The 25,858-nt window shown below is 47.2% G+C and overlaps 1 long non-coding RNA gene across 15 annotated transcripts; it reads right to left on the bottom strand.

Annotated features, from left to right (window-relative positions):
- Window positions 1–788: 788 nt before the first annotated feature.
- On the bottom strand, window positions 789–24,021 carry LOC135302377 (uncharacterized). 15 transcript variants are annotated; one of them, XR_010364024.1, is made up of 7 exons: window positions 22,949–24,007; window positions 8,810–8,874; window positions 5,957–6,081; window positions 4,197–5,635; window positions 3,081–3,144; window positions 1,339–1,528; window positions 789–1,003 (listed from the first exon to the last, which is right to left on the bottom strand). It is a non-coding gene; the product is annotated as an uncharacterized LOC135302377 (long non-coding RNA). The 15 variants fall into 15 exon arrangements; XR_010364020.1 differs by having other exon boundaries at window positions 789–1,008; XR_010364019.1 differs by having other exon boundaries at window positions 789–1,008; window positions 1,328–1,528.
- Window positions 24,022–25,858: the final 1,837 nt, after the last annotated feature.

The following is a 25,858-nucleotide window of genomic DNA, read 5'->3' on the forward strand; positions in this document are numbered from 1 at the left end:
AACAAATGGCATAAAAAATACATCAGACCAACTCACTAAACTCCAAACTGTACAACTGACCCTAAACACGTCTAAAAAAAGCCCCCAAAGCTCTACCTTTATGCTAACTCACAAATAATAACCAATAACCCATAAAAAGAATTTTTAAAAAGCTAATTAAAAGCATAATAAAAATTGAATATTAAAACACTTAAAAAGATCACGACACAGATTTTAAAAAATTGCCTATAGAAACCCACCACATAAATGCCCCTGAGCCCAAAAAATAAAACTAAAAAAAAAAACCAACCATTTATCCAGAAATAAATCGAAACCTATGAAACACCAAAACCGTAACATTCAAGAGGTACACCATATTGTCATACACCAAGCAGAAACAATATAAACCAATACTATGAATTCTTAAAAACCACTTGAAAACTGCTACATTAAAAAAACTTTCAAAAATTAAAAATGGCATCCAGCGAAAGCCATCTAATAAATTAACACCCAAAACTCCAGCAGCCCAGCTAGCCCTACCAAATCTGTATCTTTACACATACACAACCAAAATCCCAATATTATACATCTCAGAAGTCTATTAAGGAAACCTATTGAAATTAATTCTACCTCAAATACAAACCAACCCCATCCATAAGGTTATCTTCACTCCAAAACCAAATTGCACATAGTTAATAATACCAAAAAGGAAAACAACACACCATACATCCACCACCAAAGAATATACGAGTGAAGGGAAAAAAACCACTTTTCTTTTTTTTTTTTTCCACACTAACTTCTTTTATTAGCTAGGAAAAAAAGATTTTGCCAGGACTGCAACAACTTCTTCTTCCTCTCCTTGGTCTTCTTCTGAAATGTCCCATCTCGTTCCATATTCCTCACAACTTTGGAGTTGAAATCCAAGCAAAAACAAAATGCACAGTCCCCCTGTGCACCGGATGCTCTTGTCACTTCTCGGATTCTCCATTTCACTCCACATCTTATCACACTTTCAGTCTTCCTGCTGTCCTGCCGTGATGAGTTTCACAGATTAATTGGTACATGTTAATGGAGGATTTTTCTCCCTCCCTCCCTGCCTCCCTCGTTGCCCCAGCACTGCCAAGCCCCCCCCACCCCCAAATCAGGTCCCTCAACACCACGTCTACACATCCTTTCCATGTCTCCAGGGACGGGGACTTCCCTGGGCAGCCTGCTCCAATGCCTCACCACCCTTTCAGTGAGGAAGTGTTTCCTACAATCCAATCTAAGCCTTCCCTGGTGCAACTCGAGGCCATTTCCTTTTGTCATGTCACTTCTTCCTTGGGACATCTCGTCACTTAAACCTTACCTGCTCCTTACCTGGGAGGTCTCTGCCTTGCCTGCACGAGAGGAGAAACACTCCCGCGGCAGGAATGGCAGCTCAGCAGTTCCCACACCAAGGCAGGCGGAGCAGCAGTCCTCACCAGAGCTCACGTGCCACTTTTCAGTGGTTGGCTCTGCTTCTCCTCCCAGGCAGACAGATCTCTGCAGAGTGCTTCCAAATTGGCTGCTTAGGAGGGGGGAGAAACACCTCAGCCAACTCCTTTAGCCAGACTTAGCTGATGCCTTTGCCTGCTTTGCCTCTTCCTGACCGCCTTCTGCTAAGAAAACAGCTGCCTTTGGACGTCTAGGGGGAACTTTTATGTCAGGCTGGAAAAGGCACTACAGAGATGTGCCTTGTTTTTAAAGGCTCAGCCAAGAAGACAGACAATGGCAGCTTCTCCATCCCCACTGCATGCGCAGCTGTGGCACCGGGCCAGCTCTGCTCCTCCTTCCATGGGGTCCCAAATCTGCTGCAGGAACTGAAGGCTACTTCCGTGTTCCAGTGTCCTGCTTTTCCCGAAAAAGATCTTTCAGTGCCGTTATCCCTCCACGGAAAGGGCCTTTCTGTCTCACACACTCGGTGACACAAGAGGGAAGAGGATTATAGGTGTGTGCTCTTTCTAGCTTTCAGGTGGCATTTTAGCTATCACTTACACAGATTCAAAGTATTTTCTTTTGAAATAATAAATAGTACTAAGATAGCACTTTTACGCTATTGCAGAAATAGCAATTGCTGACAACGAGGCCATGTCCTTCTCGGTGGAGGAGAGCCATAAAGACAGAGATTCTGTGACAGAAATTTTACAGGATGTCACTCCACGGAGAGCACTCACTTCCACAGGAGCTGGCAGGTCAGCTCCTCCACATCAGACAGCTAACCAGGACAAGCCAGCCTCGGGCTTCACGAATGGCAAGGCAGCAAGAGACATATTGAGGCCAGGCCTTAATAATACCATTAGGATTCCCACATCAAGTAAGAGCACGCACGGCACAGGATGCAGGTTCTTGCCTCTCCCATGCTACAAGTCCTCCAGGCTACAATAGATGCTCGGGCTCTGGGTCTGGCAGTTTTCAAACTGAAGATGCTGAATTCTGCTAGCGAAGGCTAAGAGAGGCGCTTTGAACAATAATCACGTTTGTAAAGGCGCAGGCTGCCTCTGTCCCCACGCGCAGCCAGCTGGAGGCCACTGGCCACAGCCGACGGTGCCCTGGGTCTGGGCTAACTCATTTTCACACCTTCTCCACCAGGCAAAGCGGCACCACTTCCCTGTGCTGCCTGAAACGGTCCCTTTCACCCCTGGCCAGGCTTTATGCCCTAACCAGCCCCTGCTCTGCAATTCCACGGCACACTGCAGGACAGGTTTTAGGCAGTAGCAGCGTAGCTCAGAGACAGCACAGTCACGGGTCCTGCTATTCTCAGCTCTGCTGGGGGAGGATGCACACCCCATTGACTCCTCCTTTCAGCAGGAGCCTTTAAAGCCCCGGCAGCAGCAGCAGCCACGATTCCTAAACCCTCGCTGCCTTTGGCAGCGCCAGCTCCTGCCTGTGTAATCCAATTGACTGGGGGCGATCAGCCACCAGCACAGGATTTTATTCCATGGCAATTACACCTGGCAGATTAGACTGGGGCCTGATGACACGGAGCTAAGAATGCCTGTGGCAAACAGCACGCTGTACAGCTTAAGGCTGTTGGCAAGCGAGAAGGCATTTCCCCGTCCCACCACTTTATGTGCTCTTACCTTCTACGGAATGAGGAGCCCCAGAGTCCTGAGGAGGAGGAGGAAAGGATTTTGAAGATTCCTGCTACAAAGAAAAGGGAAAAAAAAAAGGAAACTATATCCAATACTCCTGAAAATCCCACAGGAGTAGGCCGCAGCAATATTTCGTGTGCGTGACACTTTGAGAAAGAAAGAAGTGCAAACAGTGCAGCAAGAAAGAAATTCTAGGTTTGATGTCTTTGGGATGAACAGGGCCTTTAGGACTTTTCCTTGTGGCAAAGCTTGCGTGGTCTCCGCGGGAACATGCGTGGAACGTGTCGGGACGGCTCAGCTGAGGTGACAGATCTGGGGGCACAGCAAAGCAACCTGGCCCAGGGGAAGGTGTCCCTGCCCGGGACAGGGGGATGGAACTGGGTCGTTTTTGAGGTCCCTTCCAACCCAAACCATTCTACGGTGTGATGCAACAGGAGAGGTGTAAGGGACGAGAAGCATGAATTCCTTTGGAAGGATAATTTTTGACCCCTCTAGTAGCAGGCTTTTCTTGCAAGAATTGCTTTGCTCTTACACTGACCTTGGTCGAAGGTGCTTCACCGTGCAGAGAGCGGTAACAGCCTGCTGCACGCCTTGGTCTTGGCCAGTTCACAGAGACCTAGTGGGGGAAAAGCCCCCAGTACTGCTGTAACAGGAGCAGATACTCCTCCCCACGTTTGGAAACATCCATTAGGGATTTTTCCAGCCGATGGCAACAGCAGACCGCTTTGTAGTGCAAGGCCAGACTTTGCAGGCGGCATAAAACCGGGCTGGGCTGCACCCAAAGCATCTCTCAGGTCAGTTTCTCCTGCTCCTGCTATTGAGCCTGCCTGGTACCTCAGGGCATGGGCACCGCAACAGAGAATAAGTCAGTGCTGCAGAAAACTGCACTACAAACTCTGGAGCTCTCGGTGGCTTTGCAGGGCTTAAAGACACCTGGTGCATTTTAAACAGATGAAAATTATGGCTGTCCCCGAATAAACGGAATTTCTCTCCTAGACATCTTCTTGAAAAATAATAATTCAAGGGGTGATCAGAATGGGAGCACAGACAAACACAAAGCCTAAAAAATACAGTGTCGTCTATGAAAAGGTGTGTCTCCCCTACCACGTCCAGAAGCACGATGGATGGACCAAACGTTTCACCACATCCCTTCTGAGCCGCCTTCACCAGCTGCTCTTGGGAGGCGCTTGTTATTGCCTTGGGAAGGTGATTGTCCTGCTTGAAATTGTAGGCTCAGCTTTCAGCCTCTGCAGGAAGGAGTTGTGCCACGGATCCCCGGTGCTGCAGACGCCCACACCCGTGGAAGGATCCGGGGGACTCCACGGCCCAGCTCCACCTCTCTCTGCCCAGGCCCTGGGGAAGATGTGGGCAAAGTTATTTTTCACAATTGGCACCCCTGCCATCATCGCCCCCATCAACACTTTGAGAGCGCTATTGCTTTTAATAAACAGCAACACTCTTCTGCCACTTGCAAATTACAACACGAATGAACCCGGAAGACGGGACACAAGAGAAATTTACAGCCGAGCCTTCAAACCTTTCTCTCCAAAATGCAATCAATGCGGCGCTTTGCCCTTAAGCTCAAGTTAAGAGAAGAATTCACAGAATCATTTCGGTCAGAAAAGACCTGTAGGCAGTGAAAGTCAGCACTTCGGTGTGATGTGAAGCTTGGGGAGCACTGAAGAGGATGTAAAAGTCACCTGATATTCTTTGGAAATAAAAAAAAAATTGGAAGCAATTAATTAATAACTAATTCCCTGCAGAGACGACACAAGGCACAGGTTGCAGGGGAGATGCCTGAAAGCCAAAGCTGCGCTTCAGTGCCATCTAAGCTGGGAATTTTGCAGGGTGCCGGGACACAAGGTTGTTTTCACCGTGATCAGCGAGCAGCGGCCACCCCAGAGCAGGAGGAGCGCAGCTCAGAAGACCTGGCTGTAAAAAATACAGCTTATTGTCCCCAAGCACGTGCCAGTGGTCTGGAAAAGGGCGAAACTGCTTGACATGACTATTGTGTCTGCGAAAGCGGGGAGCTGCTCGCGCCTCCTCACCTAACTGATGCTCTCAGTTGTGGTGCCACACAAAACCACCTGGCTGTGTTCCGCTTCCCTGGGTCTTTTCTGTGCAGGCAACTCCAATGCCATTGTAACTTTTCTGCTCTCACGTAATTCTTCCAGAAAAAAACAGCATCTTGAAGGGGAAACCGCCTTATCGCTGTCCTAAAATCCTCTAGCACTTCTGGTAACGCACGGCACACTCCTCACATGTGTTATCTTTATGTTAACACTGTTTACAAATGCCCTCAAGAAACCCAAATCCAACGGAGAAAGTTCCACTTTGCTCACGTTTCAATACGGGGGTGGAACTGTCCCCTCTGAAAGAACTTCACCAGCGGTACAAGATGCAAAAGAAAAAAGCCAACCTGTGAATGCCTGCCACGCTACAGCACACAAAGCCGCAGCCGCTTTTAATGGGTTAGGCTGAGGCCTTCTCTCTTGCTCCTTTGCTCTTCTAACGTGAAGGACTCTGAGACATCTTTGAACTAGCTGCAGAGATGAAAGATTTAGTAAACAAGTATTCCTTATCCCATTCCCGTTAAGAGTTTGTCCTGACTGATGCCCTCTTCCTCCTGAGGTTTAGACCGCAGTTTCATTTCCCACCCCCCCCCCCCCCCCCCCCCAACGCTCCCCTCACCATTTAGCCCCCGAAGCATTTCACAACAAGATGGGCAGAGGCCCAGTAGTAATTCGACTGACTGAACACTGGAAATGCAGACAAAAGGAAAGGCTGGAAATCACTTCAGTTCTCCCAGCTGGCGCTGCCACGTCCCGAGTCCCAGGCACGACAGCCCGCGTTCCTGACGGTACCTGTACGCGGCTGCGGGCAGACCTCGGCTCCTGCGGCAGCTTGCAGCCGCAGCCTCACATATCCACGCGGAGCTCGTCCGTGGCCCAGGACAAACCCACCTCTCCCTGCTGCTCCCGCGTTGCGCCTGTGGAGCAGGGAGGGAAGGAGAGGCACACAGCTTAACGCAGAGGCAGTGCACAAGCTGCCAGGCGCCACCCATCTCATCTGCACCCAAGAGGAAAGCTTCTTTTTCAAAACTTGCCATCGTGCCATCTCTTGGCAAGGACAAGCGAGTCCCGGCCCAGCCGCTCGTCCCGAGACGGCGACGGCTGCCGCTCCCCGGCACAGGGAGGCGTCTGTGCCATTGCCTGTGGGTGCCCGCCCGACACCCGCCCGCCAGCGGCGCCGCTCACCCACAGCCCGTGCGCTCAGCACCGCAAACGCCACGGAAAATCCCGCCGGTGCGGCGCCGGGGTGGCGTGCGAGCGGTCTGGTACACGGACCGGAGCCCACGCTTTTCCCGCCCTTCCTGCCGCCATCCTGGGGAGGTCAAGAGAGTCCCGGCCCAGCCGCTGCCGAGGTCGCGGTCGCGGGCGGGCCCCGGCAGAGAGACGCGCCATGGCCGCTGCCGGCCGGCCGAGTGTCCAGGGGCTGCAGTACCGCGCTCCGGCCACGAGGAGGCGGCGCTGCCGCCCGCCTCAGCCGGGGCTGCGGCACGCCGCGGGGCTGCGGGCAGGGCAGGGGCACGAACGGACAGGGGGGATCCCCTCCAAAAACCGCCTGAAATAAACGCCAAAAAACCTGCCTCTTACCCAGCGGGAACCGAAAAGCCCCTTTTCTTTAAAACCATGTTTAAACGTATTTCACATTTTCCATATTTACATTCACAAGCACATCTGTAAGAGACATTGAGGTGCTATGTAATTTATATGATATATTAGGCCTTTTCCTATTATTTATATTTATTTATATTTTATATTTTTGTAAATGTCTTTGTATACTGATTATATATTTCTATATTTAGATTTACATTTCTACATTACTTATATTGTTTAAAAGAAAAAACCCCGTCTCTAACCAAATAAATAGAAAAAAGCCCCTTTTTTAAACTACATGGAGATATTTGTATATTTATACTTTCCATAATTACATACACATTAATATTTACAGTTTCTCTTGATGCATTACAATTATATATAATACGTAAAATATTTGAATAATATAGATAAAAGATTACTTATATTATGTACCACATCTACTGGTACAACTTGTTTTTCTTATGTTTTTAATTTTTCTATATGTCTTGATGTATTTATGCTATACGTCTACCTTCATATTATTTGTATTCATAATTTTTATAATAAAAACTCTGTCTATTGCCAAATTTAAAAAAGAATCCCCTTTACTTTAAACTATTTAAAAATAGTTTACATTTATATTTTTTTCTTTATATTTTTATTTGTTATATATGATATGATAACATATTGATGTACTGTATTTATGTATTTTTATATATTTCCTATAATACACTATAATAAGATATAAACAGTATTCCTTGAATTATGCATTGTATCGATTTATATTGTTCTATATTTTTGAACATTTTTTCTTTTTATATATCTCTTCATATATTTGTAAGAGTTCCGTATTTATATTTTTATATGGGATTTTGTTTATATTTATAATCGATATTAATATTTCTAGAAACTTATAAAATACTGGATATTATTAAACAATATAGTATCTTACTGTAATACACAATACTGTTTATCCTACATGTTTTATTTTTATAAATTCAGTCTGTTTTTAAATTTTAAGGTTTTTTGTCCCATTTCTGTATATATGTTTGCTTTGTTTAATTGTAGTTATAATTTTACATTGAAAATCCAATCCCTAAATAAAATGACAAAACAAACAGCAGCAAATTCCCACCAATATCGTCCAAAACCATCAAAGTTGCTCCACCAGCCAACCGACTACCAGCAAAAAAAACCCACACGACACTCTTTTCCCTAACAATTCTTGTCACATCACAAAAATGCAACGAAAATAAAAGAAAGCCCTACAGAAACCCACGCAGCAAATCTTAAAAACTACTAAAAAAAAAAAAAATAAACCACTTTACTAAACTCCAAACCATACCCCTGACCCTGAACGTTACTCAAAATATACCCAAAATTCTACCTCTACACTAGCTCACAGAATAACCAATACTCGGTAAAAATCACTAAAAACCCCGAAGTAATTAACGATATAAAAATAAATTTCAAACATTAGAAAAATAAAATAACTACCTACATGAAAAACTTCCTAACAATATCCACCAAACCCATATTCTCAAAAATAAAACTAATAAACAACAACCAAATACATCAAATGACAAAAAAAAAAACACCAAAAAAAAAAAAAAAAAAAAACCCAAAACCCAACTGAACTAAATTAACAAGAAAAAAAATATTCCTAACTCAATATACCCAAAACGCCTCGAACCAGCAAAATAAAATACCACCTAGAAAAAAATACGAATCCTAAAGCTAAATGTAACCATAAACAATATCTCCCAAATTATCCATAACACAAATACATACACTCCAACCCAACAAAGCAAATAAGAGCCCGGTAAGATAATCGACAAAAATGCAATTAAAAGTATTCAAAAAACCCCTCACCCATTAACTACGTGACACGACCTCAACCCCCCCCCCCAAGACAAACACCACATACTCACGCAAATGAGAGCCGCCACAACAGAATTAAAAACCTAACCTCTACTTTATTCTATAAGCCATAAAAACCACTGAAACCCTTAAAAAACATAATACCCGGGGGAGGAAAGCGGGCGACAACAATACTCAGTTCAAAAAAACCCTTACCATCAACGGCTGAACCGAGAGCCATAACGTGCAAGCAGTTCACCATATCCCGCACCGTACATCAACTGCAACGAAAATAAAACGATACGGTAAATTCCTACAAACCACCTCAAAGCCACGACGTAAAAGAACTTTCCATAATTAAAGCCGCGGCTCCCGGCGGGAACGCGGCTCCTCCGGCGGCTCCTCCGGCACGCAGGGGCCGCGCCGCGCCGGGAGAGCCCCGCCCGCTGCCCCTGCCCGGCGGGGCCGGCACGGCTCCCCTCGGCTCCGCACGGCTCGCACCGGCGCGGCTCCGGCACTCCCGCGGCAGCCCGGCCGCGCTCCCCTCCCAGCGCAGCAACTGCCCGGGCCGCGCCAGGAGCGCTCCCGCGCCGCAACCTTCGGGGCCGGGCCGCGGGCACAAGAAGCGCCCTCAAAGGCAGCGGCACGGCCCCAGTTCAACCCCGCAAAGGCTGCGAGAGCTGCAGCTTCCTTCAGCTGAACCCCGAAACTGAGGCAGCGCGGGCTGCTCACCCGGCTTCAGCCAGGGCGAATTAATGTGTTCTCCCCTGCAATTTCATCCCCGACGGTAGCAGAAAAAGGGCTTTTCCTCCAACTGTGGTAAAAGGGGGATTTTGACCTCAGTTCAAACCCTTGAAAAGGAGGGACAACAGCGCTGCCCCCTCAATTTAGACCTTAGGATGATGAAAATGGGGGGCCTACCCACAAATCACCCATAATACGACAAGAATTTTTTTTTTTTTCCAGAGGGCACCGGGGAGGGATTGGCAAGATGAAATTGGAAAGGGAAAGGAGAAAAGTCCCCGCTACAAATCCACACGAGCTCACCCGTTCGGCTGCTGCTTCCCGGCACGGAGCTTTGTTCCTCGGCACCTCCTTTGAGCAATGCTCCACGCATCCAAGTGCGTATCCAGGTGTTCCCCCAGACCCTCGGAGAAGCTCTCGGCGTCCTTCCACGAGACAGCGCCGGGAGCCCCCCTAAACCCCTCTGCTCAGCAGCTCCAGGCAAAAGGGAGCTCAGGCAACCCCTTCCCCCCTAAAACAGCCTCCTCCCGGCAGGAGCCGCCCCCTCCTCATCCTCGCAGCTCAGGGCTGGGGCTGCTCGGAGCCCTCATCATCCTCAGAGCTCACAGCTGGCGCTGTTGCCACGCTCCGACAGCGTCTCTGCCTGTCCAGCACACAGCCCGCTCCTCACAGACACAGACCAAACAGAAATCTACTCCGGCTGTCGGCTTTCCCGAGTCCGCCTGGTTACGCGATTAAAACACGTACGTGCAGCGGCGGTTTGGTTCGGCTGTTGGTCTAAGCTGGGCTTGTTTCGGCACTTCGGCTGAACTCGGCTATCATCGGCTCTTCGGCTACACCCGGCTATTGTCGGCAAAACTCGGCTATCGTCGGCTCTTCGGCTACACCCGGCTATTGTCGGCAAAACTCGGCTATCGTCGGCTCTTCGGCTACACCCGGCTATTGTCGCCAAAACTCGGCTATCGTCGGCTCTTCGGCTACACTCGGCTATTCCCGGCAAAACTCGGCTATCGTCGGCTCTTCGGCTACACCCGGCTATTCTCGGCTAACTGGATTTTCCCGCCCTTTTGGCCGCCCTCTTGAGAAGGTCAAGCCGGTCCGCGACACGACGCGACACGCCACTCTCCAGATGGCGGCCGCGAGAAGCCCTCGGCAAAGGGAGGCGTCTTTGCTCAAGCCTGTCAGCGCCCGCCACAAACGCCACCGCCCGCGGCGCTGCTGAGCGCACAGCCCGTGTCCACAGCACTTGAATCGCCACAGAAAATTCCTCCGGGGCCGCGCCGGCCTTGGAGCGGCGTGCGGGCAGCTCAATAGACACACCATGGGCCTCATTTTTCCCGCCCTTTTGGCCGCCCTCTTGAGAAGGTCAAGCCAGTCCGCGACACGACGCGACACGCCACTCTCAAGATGGCGGCCGCGAGAAGCCCTCGGCAAAGGGAGGCGTCTTTGCTCAAGCCTGTCAGCGCCCGCCACAAACGCCACCGCTCGCGGCGCCGCTGAGCGCACAGCCCGTGTCCACAGCACTTGAATCGCCACAGAAAATTCCTCCGGGGCCGCGCCGGCCTTGGAGCGGCGTGCGGGCAGCTCAATAGACACACCATGGTCCTCGACTTTCCCGCCCTTTTGGCCGCCCTCTTGAGAAGGTCAAGCCGGTCCGCGACACGACGCGACACGCCACTCTCCAGATGGCGGCCGCGAGAAGCCCTCGGCAAAGGGAGGCGTCTTTGCTCAAGCCTGTCAGCGCCCGCCACAAACGCCACCGCCCGCGGCGCGGCTGAGCGCACAGCCCGTGTCCACAGCACTTGAATCGCCACAGAAAATTCCTCCGGGGCCGCGCCGGCGTCGGAGCGCCGTGCGGGCAGCTCAATAGACACACCATGGGCCTCATTTTTCCCGCCCTTTTGGCCGCCCTCTTGAGAAGGTCAAGCCGGTCCGCGACACGACGCGACACGCCACTCCCAAGATGGCGGCCGCGAGAGGCCCCCGGCAGAGAAAGGCGTTTTCGCCCATGCCTGTCAGAAACCCGCCGAAATACCTCAGCTCTCGGTGCCGTTGAGCCCACAGCCCGTGTCCACAGCACTTGAATCCCCACAGAAAATCCCGCCGCTGCTGCTCTGGCCTCGGCGTGCCACGCAGGCAGTCCAGTAAACGCACGGAGGTCCTCGACTTTCCCGCTCTGTTTTGCCGCCATCTTGAGAAGGTCGAGCGCGTCCCGGCCGAGCCCCCCCCACGCCGTCGGCCGCTGCAGCAGCGCGGCACAGAGAGGCGTTTTCGCCGCCGCCCCTCGGCTGCCTGTCGGGAGGCTGCAGTACCGCGCTCTGGCCACAAGGCGGCGGCGCTGCCGCCCGCCTCAGCCGGGGGGAGCTGCAGTACCGCGCTCTGGCCACAAGGCGGCGGCGCTGCCGCCCGCCTCAGCCGGGGGCGCCGCACGCCGCGGGGCTGCGGGGCGGGGCGGGGCGGGGCTAAAACGAACAGGGGGGATCCCCTCCAAAACCTCTTCTAAAATAAATGCCCCAAAACAACCCGGAAGGGGGAAAAAAAAAAATCCCTGCCTCTAACCCGGTAACAACCAAAAAAACCCCACAAAGCCTTTCTTTTAAACAATATTTAAATATATTGCATTTTTTTTTCATATTTATATTCACTTTTATATCCATAATGTACATGGATATATCATGTTTAGTTCTACATTTATATTTATAAATTCATATTCTATATTACATCTACTCATATATGTTTATGCATTTCTTTATATACTGATTCTATATTTCTGGATTCATATTTTTAGTTCTGTAACACATATTATTTAAAATAAAACCCCTGCAGCTATCCAAAGAAAAGCCAAAAAGAACCTCTTTCTCTTAAACTGTGTTTAAATTTTTTTTTAAATTACTTTCAAAATTTATATTCATTTACACTTAAAATGTATATTGACTTACAGTGTTACTTGTATTCTACTAGATCTCTTCTCATTACTTTATTTATATTTTATATTTCTATATATATTTTTATATCCTGATTATACATTTCTATATTGATGATTATGAAACAATATCCATATTTATATTATTTAAAATGAAAACCCCCTCTCTAACCAAATGAAAACCAAAAACCCCTTTATTTAAATTATATTTACATATTTTATCTTTTTTTCATATTTATATTCACATTTATATTTATAGTTTCTATTGCTCTATAATATTATTTATATTCTATATTACTTACCTTCATATTACTTACATATATTTAAATTTGTATTTATGCTTTAATTCTAATTATCTATCTTTATACCTTTATTATGAATTTCTATATTTAGATTTATATTTCTATAATACTTTACATGATTTCAAATAAAACCCTTGCCTCTAACAAAATAAAAACCAAAGACAGCCCTTTATTTAAACCATATTTTAAAATATTTAAATTATATCATTCATAATTATACTTACATAGACATTTATAATTTTCTCTATGTATAGTCTAGAAAATATAATATTATTTTATATCATCTATTAAATTAGTTTATTTATATTTAATATTTATACCTATTGTTATATATATTCTATATGTTTAGATTTGATTTATATTTTCAGATTAATTATATTTATACTATTTATTAAAAACCCCTGCCTACAACCTAATAAAAACAAAAAACACCCTATTTTAAACTATATTTAAATATTTTTATATTTACAATCTATATTTATATATTTTGTATAGATATACAATAGACAGCATTTTATATATCATATTATCTTTACAATAGTACACTATATATTATAGTTTTATGTATTGATCTGTTTTCTGTATTTATTTTTATCATTATAATTTCATTTTTCTTTTTAAATTTGAAGCTATTTCTATTTTAAACTATAGAGTAAACCATATGCATTCACTGACCTAACACATCAGAACCACAAAACCACCACGCCCTGCTCAGCACCAGGCCGCAGTACACGCTCGCCCCGTCACACCGTTTAAAAACAAAACCTGTTTCTATTACTAACAGAACAAGGATCCCACCACACTTAACCCCATTCAAAATTCAAATAAACCCAACTATAAATCAATTTTAAAATCCCATTATTATTACCCCAAAACCTCCATCATTTATAAGCGTAAACTTCCTCCTCAACCAACATCTCAAAAACCCAAAAAACTCAAATACACATTTAAAATGAAATAACTGCTAATAAAAACAAATGGCATAAAAAATACATCAGACCAACTCACTAAACTCCAAACTGTACAACTGACCCTAAACACGTCTAAAAAAAGCCCCCAAAGCTCTACCTTTATGCTAACTCACAAATAATAACCAATAACCCATAAAAAGAATTTTTAAAAAGCTAATTAAAAGCATAATAAAAATTGAATATTAAAACACTTAAAAAGATCACGACACAGATTTTAAAAAATTGCCTATAGAAACCCACCACATAAATGCCCCTGAGCCCAAAAAATAAAACTAAAAAAAAACCCAACCATTTATCCAGAAATAAATCGAAACCTATGAAACACCAAAACCGTAACATTCAAGAGGTACACCATATTGTCATACACCAAGCAGAAACAATATAAACCAATACTATGAATTCTTAAAAACCACTTGAAAACTGCTACATTAAAAAAACTTTCAAAAATTAAAAATGGCATCCAGCGAAAGCCATCTAATAAATTAACACCCAAAACTCCAGCAGCCCAGCTAGCCCTACCAAATCTGTATCTTTACACATACAAGGAACACAACCAAAATCCCAATATTATACATCTCAGAAGTCTATTAAGGAAACCTATTGAAATTAATTCTACCTCAAATACAAACCAACCCCATCCATAAGGTTATCTTCACTCCAAAACCAAATTGCACATAGTTAATAATACCAAAAAGGAAAACAACACACCATACATCCACCACCAAAGAATATACGAGTGAAGGGAAAAAAAACACTTTTTTTTTTTTTTTCAAACTAACTTCTTTTATTAGCTAGGAAAAAAAGATTTTGCCAGGACTGCAACAACTTCTTCTTCCTCTCCTTGGTCTTCTTCTGAAATGTCCCATCTCATTCCAAATTCCTCACAACTTTGGAGTTGAAATCCAAGCAAAAAGCAAAATGCACAGTCCCCCTGTGCACCGGATGCTCTTGTCACTTCTCGGATTCTCCATTTCACTCCACATCTTATCACACTTTCAGTCTTCCTGCTGTCCTGCCGTGATGAGTTTCACAGATTAATTGGTACATGTTAATGGAGGATTTTTCTCCCTCCCTCCCTGCCTCCCTCGTTGCCCCAGCACTGCCAAGCCCCCCCCACCCCCAAATCAGGTCCCTCAACACCACGTCTACACATCCTTTCCATGTCTCCAGGGACGGGGACTTCCCTGGGCAGCCTGCTCCAATGCCTCACCACCCTTTCAGTGAGGAAGTGTTTCCTACAATCCAATCTAAGCCTTCCCTGGTGCAACTCGAGGCCATTTCCTTTTGTCATGTCACTTCTTCCTTGGGACATCTCGTCACTTAAACCTTACCTGCTCCTTACCTGGGAGGTCTCTGCCTTGCCTGCACGAGAGGAGAAACACTCCCGCGGCAGGAATGGCAGCTCAGCAGTTCCCACACCAAGGCAGGCGGAGCAGCAGTCCTCACCAGAGCTCACGTGCCACTTTTCAGTGGTTGGCTCTGCTTCTCCTCCCAGGCAGACAGATCTCTGCAGAGTGCTTCCAAATTGGCTGCTTAGGAGGGGGGAGAAACACCTCAGCCAACTTCTTTAGCCAGACTTAGCTGATGCCTTTGCCTGCTTTGCCTCTTCCTGACCGCCTTCTGCTAAGAAAACAGCTGCCTTTGGACGTCTAGGGGGAACTTTTATGTCAGGCTGGAAAAGGCACTACAGAGACGTGCCTTGTTTTTAAAGGCTCAGCCAAGAAGACAGACAATGGCAGCTTCTCCATCCCCACTGCATGCGCAGCTGTGGCACCGGGCCAGCTCTGCTCCTCCTTCCACGTGGTCCCAAATCTGCTGCAGGAACTGAAGGCTACTTCCGTGTTCCAGTGTTCTGCTTTTCCTGGAAAAGATCTTTCAGTGCCGTTATCCCTCCACGGAAAGGGCCTTTCTGTCTCACACACTCGGTGACACAAGAGGGAAGAGGATTATAGGTATGTGCTCTTTCTAGCTTTCAGGTGGCATTTTAGCTATCACTTACACAGATTCAAAGTATTTTCTTTTGAAATAATAAATAGTACTAAGATAGCACTTTTACGCTATTGCAGAAATAGCAATTGCTGACAACGAGGCCATGTCCTTCTCGGTGGAGGAGAGCCATAAAGACAGAGATTCTGTGACAGAAATTTTACAGGATGTCACTCCACGGAGAGCACTCACTTCCACAGGAGCTGGCAGGTCAGCTCCTCCACATCAGACAGCTAACCAGGACAAGCCAGCCTCGGGCTTCACGAATGGCAAGGCAGTAAGAGACATACTGAGGCCAGGCCTTAATAATACCATTAGGATTCCCACATCAAGTAAGAGCACGCACGGCACAGGATGCAGGTTCTTGCCTCTCCCATGCTACAAGTCCTCCAGGCTACAATAGATGCTCGGGCTCTGGGTCTGGTAGTTTTCAAACTGAAGATGCTGAATTCTGCTAGCGAAGGCTAAGAGAGGCGCTTTGAACAATAAACACGTTTGTAAAGGCGCAGGCTGCCTCTGTCCCCCCGCGCAGCCCGCTGGAGGCCACTGGCCACAGCCGACGGTGCCGTGTGCCTGGGCTAACTCATTTTCACACCTTCTCCACCAGGCAAAGCGGCACCACTTCCCTGTGCTGCCTGAAACGGTCCCTGTCACCCCTGGCCAGGCTTTATGCCCTAACCAGCCCTTGCTCTGCAATTCCACGGCACACTGCAGGACAGGTTTTAGGCAGTAGCAGCGTAGCTCAGAGACAGCACAGTCACGGGTCCTGCTATTCCCAGCTCTGCTGGGGGAGGATGCACACCCCATTGACTCCTCCTTTCAGCAGGAGCCTTTAAAGCCCCGGCAGCAGCAGCAGCCACGATTCCTAAACCCTCGCTGCCTTTGGCAGCGCCAGCTCCTGCCTGTGTAATCCAATTGACTGGGGGCGATCAGCCACCAGCAAAGGATTTTATTCCATGGCAATTACACCTGGCAGATTAGACTGGCGCCTGATGACACGGAGCTAAGAATGCCTGTGGCAAACAGCACCCTGTACAGCTTAAGGCTGTTGGCAAGCGAGAAGGCATTTCCCCGTCCCACCACTTTATGTGCTCTTACCTTCTACGGAATGAGGAGCCCCAGAGTCTTGAGGAGGAGGAAAGGAGTTTGAAGATTCCTGCTACAAAGAAAAGGGAAAAAAAAAAGGAAACTATATCCAATACTCCTGAAAATCCCACAGGAGTAGGCCGCAGCAATATTTCGTGTGCGTGACACTTTGAGAAAGAAAGAAGTGCAAACAGTGCAGCAAGAAAGAAATTCTAGGTTTGATGTCTTTGGGATGAACAGGGCCTTTAGGACTTTTCCTTGTGGCAAAGCTTGCGTGGTCTCCGCGGGAACATGCGTGGAACGTGTCGGGACGGCTCAGCTCAGGTGACAGATCTGGGGGCACAGCAAAGCAACCTGGCCCAGGGGAAGGTGTCCCTGCCCGGGACAGGGGGATGGAACTGGGTCGTTTTTGAGGTCCCTTCCAACCCAAACCATTCTACGGTGTGATGCAACAGGAGAGGTGTAAGGGACAAGAAGCATGAATTCCTTTGGAAGGATAATTTTTGACCCCTCTAGTAGCAGGCTTTTCTTGCAAGAATTGCTTTGCTCTTACACTGACCTTGGTCGAAGGTGCTTCACCGTGCAGAGAGCGGTAACAGCCTGCTGCACGCCTTGGTCTTGGCCAGTTCACAGAGACCTAGTGGGGGAAAAGCCCCCAGTACTGCTGTAACAGGAGCAGATACTCCTCCCCACGTTTGGAAACATCCATTAGGGATTTTTCCAGCCGATGGCAACAGCAGACCGCTTTGTAGTGCAAGGCCAGACTTTGCAGGCGGCATAAAACCGGGCTGGGCTGCACCCAAAGCATCTCTCAGGTCAGTTTCTCCTGCTCCTGCTATTGAGCCTGCCTGGTACCTCAGGGCATGGGCACCGCAACAGAGAATAAGTCAGTACTGCAGAAAACTGCACTACAAACTCTGGAGCTCTCGGTGGCTTTGCAGGGCTTAAAGACACCTGGTGCATTTTAAACAGATGAAAATTATGGCTGTCCCCGAATAAACGGAATTTCTCTCCTAGACATCTTCTTGAAAAATAATAATTCAAGGGGTGATCAGAATGGGAGCACAGACAAACACAAAGCCTAAAAAATACAGTGTCGTCTATGAAAAGGTGTGTCTCCCCTACCACGTCCAGAAGCACGACGGATGGACCAAACGTTTCACCACATCCCTTCTGAGCCGCCTTCACCAGCTGCTCTTGGGAGGCGCTTGTTATTGCCTTGGGAAGGTGATTGTCCTGCTTGAAACTGTAGGCTCAGCTTTCAGCCTCTGCAGGAAGGAGTTGTGCCACGGATCCCCGGTGCTGCAGACGCCCACACCCGTGGAAGGATCCGGGGGACTCCACGGCCCAGCTCCACCTCTCTCTGCCCAGGCCCTGGGGAAGATGTGGGCAAAGTTATTTTTCACAATTGGCACCCCTGCAATCATCGCCCCCATCAACACTTTGAGAGCGCTATTGCTTTTAATAAACAGCAACACTCTTCTGCCACTTGCAAATTACAACACGAATGAACCCGGAAGACGGGACACAAGAGAAATTTACAGCCGAGCCTTCAAATCTTTCTCTCCAAAATGCAATCAATGTGGCGCTTTGCCCTTAAGCTCAAGTTAAGAGAAGAATTCACAGAATCATTTCGGTCACAAACGACCTGTAGGCAGTGAAAGTCAGCACTTAGGTGTGGTGTGAAGCTTGGGGAGCACTGAAGAGGATGTAAAAGTCACCTGATATTCTTTGGAAATTAAAAAAAAAATGGAAGCAATTAATTAATAACTAATTCCCTGCAGAGACGACACAAGGCACAGGTTGCAGGGGAGATGCCTGAAAGCCAAAGCTGCGCTTCAGTGCCATCTAAGCTGGGAATTTTGCAGGGTGCCGGGACACAAGGTTGTTTTCACCGTGATCAGTGAGCAGCGGCCACCCCAGAGCAGGAGGAGTGCGGCTCAGAAGACCTGGCTGTAAAAAATACAGCTTATTGTCCCCAAGCACGTGCCAGTGGTCTGGAAAAGGGCGAAACTGCTTGACATGACTATTGTGTCTGCGAAAGCGGGGAGCTGCTCGCGCCTCCTCACCTAACTGATGCTCTCAGTTGTGGTGCCACACAAAACCACCTGGCTGTGTTCCACTTCCCTGGGTCTCTTCTGTGCAGGCAACTCCAATGCCATTGTAACTTTTCTGCTCTCACGTAATTCTTCCAGAAAAAACCAGCATCTTTCCAGGCCCCCAGGACTTCTCCTATGATACCTACACCAGGCTTTGCAGCAGGGCAGAGCGGCATCGGCCCAAACACCCAGACACCCGTGACACAGAACAGGACAAACCATAAGCTCCTCAAAGGACTAAGGCACAAGACACGAGACATCCAAAAGACACAGAAGGCACGACAGACAAGTGACACAAGTGACAGGCACCGGGACCGCTCTGCCCTGAGCACCTCAGCACGCTGAGACTTCTCCTCCATGTGGCCTAAGGGGCCATCTCCTGCACATCCCTGCCTCCCAAGAAGCTACTCAAAAGGCCCTCCCAGCACCTCGCTTCCATCCCCTCAGCGTGGCACAGCCCTCGACTTATCTCTCGAGCATCCTGGGATGAGAATCCACGTCCGCTGCAAAGGAAGGCCGCCTCTCTCGCTGGCAATGTCCTGCAGTCACCGGGCTCTGGTCCCTTGGTCACGGCTGCAATCAGGAACACAATCATAAATTTCTGAAAGGACAATACCCAAAAATGCCACCAAAAATGTCAATTCCATTTTCCCACAAGCTAGCTACCAAACTTATTTACAAAGACCCCCATTCCCAATGTAGTTAATAAAACCTCTGATATCTTTGCTAAAATCACCCTTAAAGCTAAAAAAGCCCTGCCTCTAACTAAATAAACACAAATAATCCCTGTCTGGTGAACTATATAAATTCATTAACTTAACACTTCAGACCTGCTAAAATATAATACCTTAATGAACACCTGTACACAGTATACGCTATCCTTATCATAAAATATAAAACAAACCTATTTGTTTTACTAACCTAATACAAATATAAAGTTTAACTGTAATACAACCTATAAAACCCACACTACAAATAAAATTCGTAAGTTCTATTTCGACCCAAAAATTCATACATTCTGAACATGAACTTTGTCTAAAAGAAATATTTCAACAACCAAAAAAACACAAACCCTTAGAATAGCTACTATAATGCCAAGAACCATCAAACAAATAAACACCTAACCTCAAATATCTAGGACAAGCTACAACAAAACCTCTTTAAAAACAACCCTACAAATATCCATTATCTCCTCAACAATACACCTCCAGCAAGACCAAGCAACTCAAAATACTTGAACTCCCAGCCAAAAAATATTCCATAAACTAAAACACCAAAAAGTAATCAACAAAACCTACTCAGCTTTCAAGAACCCCATTTAACCCATGCACAGATCTAAAACAAATTAAAATTAACTATAAACTGCCATACCTTAAGTAATTCCACCACTAAACACTACTGTATCAAACTTATTAAAACTGCAATACAAACAAAAATCCAAAACAACAAAATAACACGCCATTATTAACATTACCAATACATTTTTCTCTAACATTTCCTCTAACAAATACAAACTACCATTTACCTTCACTTAAAGAACATACAATACACCTATAACCAACTGCCCCAAAAGCAAAAACACAGTCCTACCATCTACCGTAAATGCAGCTAATTTAAACTAAAAAATCACCTCCAAAACATTTACAATAAACCAACATCAGATAAAAAGTATAGCAAAAATAATTGAAACACTCATCCAAATTCTCCTCAAAAACAACTTGATCATGAAAAAATACAAAACCAAAAAGCCTACTGCAAAGATCCAATTCCTAAAAGTAAAATAACAAAAGAGACAGCATGAAATTCCCACCAATATCATTAAAAAGTCAGAATAGCTCCACCAGCCAAAAAAAACCTCTAGCCTCTAATAAAACCCCAGACCACCTCAAAAACAAACACTAAAATGCAATTCCTCTGACCATCCCAACTACCATTATTAAAATGCATATGCTATACAAAACTGTCTTCGACCCTGCCATCAATTCCACATAATATTAATTACTCTCATCATACATTGCACCCACATCACAAATCTAAACCACACTAAAACCGTGAAAATAGTTACAAATTAACCCCAAAAAACAAAACTTTAATCTCTAAGCAACAAGGAAAAATTTAAAAAAACCCCAAAAAAACCAAAAAAAACCCCACAAACCGAAAAAACTCCACCATGCAACCAAATACTAGTGAAAAAAACCACACTACACTCTTTTCACTAACAATTCTTATCACATCACAAAAATGGAACAAAATTAAAAACCAACCCTATAGGAAACCACACAGCAAATGCCAGAAACCACTAAAAAAAGAGAAACCAACCAACTTACTAAACTCCAAATTGTACAACAGACCCCTCATGTTATTAAAAAAAATAAGCAAATCTCTACCTCTACGCTAACTCAAGGAGGCAGCAATACTCTATAAAATTAACTTAATAACTAAACAAATTAACGATACAATGAAAATTGAAAACAATAAAAACCAACTCAAATGACTACCAAAAAAACCCACCATATAAATACCCACATCCCCAAAAATAAAACCAATAAAAAGCAAAAACAAAACAAGTCAAACTACAAAAAAAACCCCAACAAACAAACTAGAATTAACAAAAAAATTATTCCTGACTCAATAAACCCAAAATTCCTCTGTCCAATAAAACAAAAATACCACCTAGAAATAAACACAAAGCCAAAGGATATATGTAACCAGAAACAATACCTCCCTAACTATTCGTAACCATAAAACACACACTACAATCAAACAAACCAAATACATAAAACCCCGATAATATGATAAACAAAAATGCAATAATATGAACTTTTAAAGCCGCACAAATTTACTACAGGACACTACCTAGAAACAAACACTACATACGCTAATAAAAGCCACCACAACGGAATTTAAAACCTACATTCCACTTCAAGCTTCACGATCCATAAAAACCATAGTCAACTATAAAAAACATATCGTTTAAAAGCATAATACCCCACCAAAAAAAAAAAAAAAAAAGCGACAACAAAACTCAATTCCAAAACAGCCCTGTCATCAACGCCTGAGCCAACAACCAAAACATCGAAGAAGTTCACGATACACCAACTGCAAACAAAATGATACAGTAAATTCCTACAAACCACCTCAAAGCCACGACGTAAAAGAACTTTCCATAATTAAAGCCGCGGCTCCCGGCGGGAACGCGGCTCCTCCGGCGGCTCCTCCGGCACGCAGGGGCCGCGCCGCGCCGGGAGAGCCCCGCCCGCTGCCCCTGCCCGGCGGGGCCGGCACCGGGCCCAGGGGGCCCCGGCGGCGCCCGAGCCCCGCGCCCGGAGCGGCCGGCAGCGGCCGGGGCCAGCGCAGCGCCCGTGCCGCCTCTGCCGCCCGCCGGCCCGGCACGGCTCCCCTCGGCTCCGCACGGCTCGCACCGGCGCGGCTCCGGCACTCCCGCGGCAGCCCGGCCGCGCTCCCCTCCCAGCGCAGCAACTGCCCGGGCCGCGCCAGGAGCGCTCCCGCGCCGCAACCTTCGGGGCCGGGCCGCGGGCACAAGAAGCGCCCTCAAAGGCAGCGGCACGGCCCCAGTTCAACCCCGCAAAGGCTGCGAGAGCTGCAGCTTCCTTCAGCTGAACCCCGAAACTGAGGCAGCGCGGGCTGCTCACCCCGCTTCAGCCAGGGCGAATTAATGTGTTCTCCCCTGCAATTTCATCCCCGACGGTAGCAGAAAATGGGGTTTTCCTCCAACTGTGGTAAAAGGAGGATTTTGACCTCAGTTCAAACCCTTGAAAAGGAGGGACAAGAGCGCTGCCCCCTCAATTTAGACCTTAGGATGATGAAAATTTGGGGGGGGGCAAACTCCAAATCAAACCCATAATACAACATTTTTCCCCTTCCATTTAAAATAGAACCCAGGGACTCCCTATCACCCCTGCGATACCCCTAACAGACTGGAGAAGGCAGGTTTTCCTTCAAACCAATACCCATAAAACGACAAATGGAGGAGGGAACTTCCCCAGTTCAAACACAGACAGTAATGGAAGAGGAGTTGCTTCCTTCTTTTTAATACTTTTTTCCCTCATAACACCCCCTCCTGCTTTTTATTAACTTTTGCTCTCATAACCGCACCTGCCTTTTTTTTGTTGTTGTTTTTTTAGGTTTTTTTTTTTTTCCTGGGGGCACCGGGGAGGGATTGGCAAGATGAAATTGGAAAGGGAAAGGAGAAAAGTCCCCGCTACAAATCCACACGAGCTCACCTGTTCGGCTGCTGCTTCCCGGCACGGAGCTTTGTTCCTCGGCACCTCCTTTGAGCAATGCTCCACGCATCCAAGTGCGTATCCAGGTGTTCCCCCAGACCCTCGGAGAAGCTCTCGGCGTCCTTCCACGAGACAGCGCCGGGAGCCCCCCTAAACCCCTCTGCTCAGCAGCTCCAGGCAAAAGGGAGCTCAGGCGACCCCTTCCCCCCTAAAACAGCCTCCTCCCGGCAGGAGCCGCCCCCTCCTCATCCTCGCAGCTCAGGGCTGGGGCTGCTCGGAGCCCTCATCATCCTCAGAGCTCACAGCTGGCGCTGTTGCCACGCTCCGACAGCGTCTCTGCCTGTCCAGCACACAGCCCGCTCCTCACAGACACAGACCAAACAGAAATCTACTCCGGCTGTCGGCTTTCCCGAGTCCGCCTGGTTACGCGATTAAAACACGTACGTGCAGCGGCGGTTTGGTTCGGCTGTTGGTCTAAGCTGGGCTTGTTTCGGCACTTCGGCTGAACTCGGCTATCGTCGGCTCTTCGGCTACACCCGGCTATTGTCGGCAAAACTCGGCTATCGTCGGCTCTTCGGCTACACCCGGCTATTGTCGCCAAAACTCGGCTATCGTCGGCTCTTCGGCTACACTCGGCTATTCTCGGCTAACCTGGATTTTCCCGCCCTTTTGGCCGCCCTCTTGAGAAGGTCAAGCCGGTCCGCGACACGACGCGACACGCCACTCTTAAGATGGCGGCCGCGAGAAGCCCTCGGTAAAGAGAGGCGTCTATACTCAAGCCTGTCAGCGCCCGCCACAAACGCCACCGCCCGCGGCGCCGCTAAGCGCACAGCCCGTGTCCACAGCACTTGAATCGCCACAGAAAATTCCTCCGGGGCCGCGCCGGCGTCGGAGCGGCGTGCGGGCAGCTCAATAGACACACCACGGGCCTCATTTTTCCCGCCCTTTTGGCCGCCCTCTTGAGAAGGTCAAGCCGGTCCGCGACACGACGCGACACGCCACTCCCAAGATGGCGGCCGCGAGAGGCCCCCGGCAGAGAAAGGCGTTTTCGCCTATGCCTGTCAGAAACCCGCCGAAATACCTCAGCTCTCGGTGCCGTTGAGCCCACAGCCCGTGTCCACAGCACTTAAATCGCCACAGAAAATCCCGCCGCTGCTGCTCTGGCCTCGGGGTGCCACGCAGGCAGTCCAGTAAACGGACGGAGGTCCTCGACTTTCCCGCTCTTTTTTGCCGCCATCTTGAGAAGGTCGAGCGCGTCCCGGCCGAGCCCCCCCCACGCCGTCGGCCGCTGCAGCAGCGCGGCACAGAGAGGCGTTTTCGCCGCCGCCCCTCGGCTGCCTGTCGGGAGGCTGCAGTACCGCGCTCTGGCCACAAGGCGGCGGCGCTGCCGCCCGCCTCAGCCGGGGGGAGCTGCAGTACCGCGCTCTGGCCACAAGGCGGCGGCGCTGCCGCCCGCCTCAGCCGGGGGCGCCGCACGCCGCGGGGCTGCGGGGCGGGGCGGGGCGGGGCGGGGCTAAAACGAACCGGGGGGATCCCCTCCAAAACCTCTTCTAAAATATATGCCCCAAAACAACCCAGATTAAAAAAACCCTTGCCTCTAATCCAATAAGAACCCAAAATAACCATAACACCCTTTATTTTAAACAATATTTAAATATATTTTGCATTTATTATGTATATTCTGCATTTATAATGTATATGGATGCATAGTTTGATTTTACATTTATATTTATAAATTTCTATTTTTATATAAATGTCTATTCTATATTGCATCTATTCCTATTATTTATACTTATTTATATATTTTTATACATGCCTGTATATATTGATTATATATTTCTGCTTTAAGATTTTTGCTTCTGTAACGCTTATATTATTTAAAATAAAACCCCTGCCTCTCTCCAAATAATAGCCAAAAAGAACCCCTTTCTTTTAAACTGTATTTAAATTTTTTTAAAATTATATTTCTCATATTTATATTCACATTTACATTTAAAACGTATATTGATGTTTAGTGTTATTTATGTTCTATATTACATATCTTCGTATTACTTATATTTATATTTATAATTTATATTTCTATATAGATTTTTATATCTTGATTATATGTTTCTTTATTTAGAATTATAAAACAATAATATCTATATTCGGCCGAACTCGGAGCCGCTCTGTGCGTTCTGCTCCGCTCGGCTCGCTTCGGCAGAACTTCGAGCCGCTCGCTCCGTTCGGCTCCGTTCGGCTCGGCTCGGCTCCGTTCGGCTCGGCTCGGCTCGGCTCCGTTCGGCTCCGTTCGGCTCGGCTCGGCTCGGCTCGGCTCCGTTCGTCTCGGCTCGGCTCGGCTCGGCTCGGCTCCGTTCGGCTCGGCTCGGCTCCGTTCGGCTCGGCTCGGCTCCGTTCGGCTCGGCTCCGAGCCGCCTCACGTTCAGCGCGCACAGATCGCTGCGCTCCTGCAGCCGGGTCCCAAGGGCGGCCCGGCCGTCGCACGGAAACCCCCCCAAGCAAGATTAGACAAAGCAGCTTCTGTGTTAAACCCTTTATATCCCATAAGGAGAAAACTGCTCTACCTCATCTTTTTCCACTCATTTTTCTTTGATTTCAAAATCAGAGTTACGAAAACCTACTCGAGAACAATATTTAGTAAGTAATCAATAAAGTAATCCTGTAAATTTCATAACCTAAAGAAAAAGTTATACTTCTCTTTCCACAAAAAAAAAAAAAGCAAACAAAAAAAACCCCACATGAGATTGCTACTCACTCTGTCAAACCTTATTTAAAACACACCAAAAAACCTCAAGATAAATAGTTCCACAACCAAACCAAAACAAAATAAGCAACACTAAAACCACACATCCAAATACGGTGTTTATCCATCACCAATCCACAAAATCCATTTTCTACATTCATTGTTAG

This window comes from Passer domesticus, chromosome 6 (assembly GCF_036417665.1).
Source record: "Passer domesticus isolate bPasDom1 chromosome 6, bPasDom1.hap1, whole genome shotgun sequence".
Classification (NCBI taxonomy): domain Eukaryota; kingdom Metazoa; phylum Chordata; class Aves; order Passeriformes; family Passeridae; genus Passer; species Passer domesticus.